The sequence below is a fragment of the Eurypyga helias genome, unplaced genomic scaffold (assembly GCF_000690775.1).
Source record: "Eurypyga helias isolate BGI_N326 unplaced genomic scaffold, ASM69077v1 scaffold12498, whole genome shotgun sequence".
NCBI lineage: Eukaryota > Metazoa > Chordata > Aves > Eurypygiformes > Eurypygidae > Eurypyga > Eurypyga helias.
In genome coordinates this window covers 1-4,503 of record NW_010268932.1, presented here as the reverse complement: position 1 = coordinate 4,503, position 4,503 = coordinate 1, and positions in this window count along the sequence as shown.

The window sequence follows — 4,503 nt, the reverse complement described above, 5'->3', positions numbered from 1 at the left end:
ACTCTTTCCTTTTTTAAGCTGCAAGCCCAGCTCTATAGGTGGGTAAACTGAGGCACAAAATGAACATGACCTGCTTAAAAATCACACAATAACTCAGCCAAACTTCTACGAGAGCAGAAGTTACATCTCGTGGCTTGAGCGTGACCATTCAGCCACGAATCATTTGGCAACCACTGCTGAAGCAGGTATGGGTACCACCTGCTGACCTATCTGACAATGGGGATCTCGCATACACTCTCAATGCCAGAAAGAAGTCTCAAATAGCATTTTATTTGGAGACTTCCTATGAATTATGCCTGATATCCCCTGTGCATGACAGACAAACCCGTATAAAAAGCTCAGCCATGTTTGTGAAATCAGGATTTAACAGACCACGGGGACCTTTAGTCATGGGTGGTAAAAACCCATGAACTTCAGCTAAAACAAATGCGTTTGATTACATCTATGGCTTACTCTTCACATTCATGAACGTGCCACCATTTCACTCTCTGTCGCAACACTCAAGCAATGCTTGAAGCACCCTTAAGCCCCTTACCCGTGTTCTTCGCCAGCGGAAAAGGGATGATCAAAACGCTCCTGTTGAACTGTTTCTCTATTAAAAGTTTAGTTTTCAAATAGAAGAGTTTATTCGTAACCAACTGACAATCCTCATATTAGTGAAATACTGTATAAAGGCACCTGCTCTCTGTGTAGTGTCCACAACATCAGATGCCCGTGACAAGATGCATTACCCCTTTCTTTGTCAGTAGATCTGGATGCTTATTAGTATAGGCAGTAGCTTTTCAGCCGTAACAGCTGAGCCTTTGACTTCAGTCTCCAGCCTTCTGACTTTTTTAGAAACCTGGTTCTGGACTGGGATTAGGGGTTTGGTTTTCTTTTCTCCTCAGATATGTGTTTTGCATCACACATCAGCTAATTTTACCAGTGTATTTCACAAGACCTGCAAACCGGTTTTGAGATAGAGATGATCTATTTATTTACATTTATTTTAAAGAGACCATCACAATAAAACTGAAATTCCTCTACAATAAAACACAGTCTTCAGTCTGACAATATCCTGAAACATCTTGACAGCTACCCAAAACAGTGCTTAGATATCATGTTGGTATCTCATTAAAAAGATCTAAGACCTGCAGTCATCAATCTAAGGATGCTTTGCAACACCAGGAAATTCTCAGTCAGCTCATAAGACAAGGCTCCATCACAACATGGTTATGGCTTTTTTGCAGTTGGTGGGTGCGAGCAAGGACCGAACAAGCTGTGGTGCAGTCATCCTGGAATTCTTGGAGCTAGACCAGCAGCGAGTTTGACCCAACACGTACGAGAAGCGTGTTGTTCAGCTGATAAGGAAACTGAGTACGTGCATCAGCAAATACAGTTTGTTTATCCTGTAATAACTGTTTTTGAGTAGTACAAGCAAAAAGAGGCCAGGTCTGCGCTAGACAGATAAGAGCTCTGACCAAAAGGACGACCAAAGGTCACACCAAGCCTCCTGGAAACTTCAAAAGAGAAGCCTTCGGTGGGAATGGAAGACTCCGGGAATTGCAGAGGGCTTCTGGAGTCTTTTATCTTTGTGCTACCTCTTCAAATCCAGCTCAACACTTGCGTTATTTATTGTTGCCATATTCTGATGAATGTATGCTGAGCTCAGCCTTGTTCCTACCGCACAGGTGTTTGTAGCCAAAAAACCTCACCGCAGCAACTGTGGCTAACTGGCTGCCTCACTGACAATCTCAGCAAACAACCTAAAGGAAGTGCGTGGAGTTGAAAAGTGAGGTGCTATCTGGTTCGTACATATGGGGTTTTTTAGGTCAGGAAAGACTTGACAGCAGTAGAATTTTCTCCAAGGGTGCCCTATTATTTTCCACGCCCCTTGAGTAAAGAAAGACCTTCTGAGCTCCCACACAAAACAACCAGGGTCCTGGTTTCCATAAGATCATGAAACATTCCTCCAATCCTTGCTTTCATCAGCATCTTTCACCCATCCCTTAGGCCATTTATTCCTTCCATCCCACCAGGAATCGCACACAGTGAAAACGCTGTTAAGCACATGGAATTGTAAGTATTCCTGAGGGTTTATTACTGCCTTTTTGACCAAGTTAATTTTCATATTAGCAATCTTGGTCTCCTGTGAACTTTGACAGTGCTATTCTCTGTCAGTACTAACCCAGCGCCCAGAACTGTATACGTACAAAACCTGAAAGCAGGTATTAGCATTGCTGGACTGTGAGGAGGGCAGCTCCTGATTATCCACTGCACTGAGTTTCTTGTCTACACTATCTTCTTAATTTAATGTGTTAGCTCTTGGACACAAGAATCATGCCTTTCCGTGATATTCACACTCCATAAAGTAAGTAAACTTTATTTTTGATACCCTCACAGGATAATGTTTACATTTGTAGCAGTACCTTATATTTGATTTACATGTAAGAGGATTATATGGAAGGAAAACCACCTCTGAGCTAAGCAACCCTGGGAAAGGATAGAACTTGGGTATGCCAGTTTGTGTCATCTTTCGTCTGAAGACAAAAGCCCAGTCTGTTAAAAGTGCTCTCCAAGTCCAAACTCTACAAGCATATATAAATAATTTAGACGCATTTCAGAGTTAAGAAGCTGAGGCAAAAAGATTTGCTAATAAAAAGACAAGGCTGAAGTCACAGAGCGCCTTGTCTCAGAGCTTTTCCGGCGGTGGCTTTGTGACAGCCTTAGGCAACTGATCTAGACACAAGCATCCACGCAGCACCATCTGGAAATTCCATATGGACCAGCCATGGTCATCCTGCCACAGTGCTCCTTCCCTAGCTCTGCATCAGGACCCACAGGAGTCAGAGGCATGAGGGCATGAGGCCCGAATTCAGCTTACGACCTTCCACGCTGAGGGACCTGCCTGGATCGCTGCACGTGGTGTGCTCCCTAGGTTCCAGAAAGATGAAAGCTGGGAGCAGACTCAGCTACCGTTGCTTAGAGTCTTCTGCTGAAACCACTAAACAAAGTCCATTGGTTGAATACTTGCTGATTCCCTTGACTGCATTTGGCCGTGGAGCTGTCACGGCTAATTCACCATCAGGTGAGAGAGGTTCGAGTGTGGCTGTTGGCTGTCTCTGTGTGGCAGTACAGGGAGGGGTGTTTTTCTTTTAACCGATTGTTTCATTCTGTCAAAAGGCAGCCCGAAGCTGTATTCTGACAGATATCCCATTTGTTACTAAAATGTCCAGCAAGCTCCTCTGTAATATTTAGTTTATTCACGTACACATTTCACTCAAGTTCTGGCTCTGATCCCTTTATCCCCTGCCTGCCATATTTCAGATCTCATCTGTGATTCACTCCTGTGCAGCCTGGAAAAGTGATTTGGTTATCAGTTCATACATAAACCCCCCACCTCTCGAAGGACTGCTGAACTATCTTTACGTGTCTGTGGTTCACTGGAGTCACTGCACGATCATACAGCTTCTATTTTTAATTTTCTTAACTTACTCCTCCCACGCTATTTATTACACCTACTCATTGTGTGTAAATTGGTTAATTTTAGATGACCAGATTTCCAAGCAAAGGTCATTGCCTACTTGTTCTAATGAAGCCCCGACCTTACTGGATCTTTGCTACAGTAGAGAACAAACCCAATAATGATGGTTTAACAATACAAAGTTTCTGGACCGCAGCTCCTTTCTCCCCACCAATTCCCCAAGCGGTCTCCTGCTCTCAGAGCTCAGCTTTGCCCATTTATTACTGTCCGTTTAGACCACTAAGGAGCTAAGCTTGTGAAATGTAGACCATCCCCTGACTAAGAGTCTTAGCGCATTAAGTGAATTTCAGGGGACGCTCGGCACGCAGTGGTAAAGATCCCTGGTGTGTGGCTCATCAGGTTTTCAATAAATAAAAATAAACGAAGGATGCTAAAAGCCTCATCGCCTTTCAGAGGTTAAGCGTGAGATGTGCGAAGCAACCTGAGAAACGTTCAGCCTGAGGAATACCTCTGATACATTTAGCCATTTGGGCTGTAAGACTGGTGGCAATGGACTAAAAACCGCACTCCATTATTGAGGTGGAAAAGCACCTTTATGCCTAGATCGAGCTGGAAAAATGCCAGGGTAACTTACCTGTTCCCACAGTTAGGGCAGCCGCTGTCCGTTATTCGACAGAGAGTGCAAAGCCCGCTCTCATAAAACATCTAAATGATACTGTTTAAGTGCTTTTTGTTTGCTTTTGGATTATTTTTGGGTTTTTTGGGGTTTTTTTGAGGGGGTGAGGTGTTTAATTTGTGCTTTGCACATTTTTTCAGGATCAGCTATTTCTCTCTTACTATGTATTCGTTGTAACTCTTAGGGTGTCCATCAGGAAAGTAAACCGACAGCTCCCTGATGCACCTTGAGGAGCCCCAAGCCTAACCAAGGTGGCTATTTAATTTTTTTCCGACTAGCTCCTACAGCAGTAGGGGTGACTCCATCTCCATCCTCATAAGCCCCTGAGTAACACTGGTCCTGCGGATGACACTAAGCTGGGAGG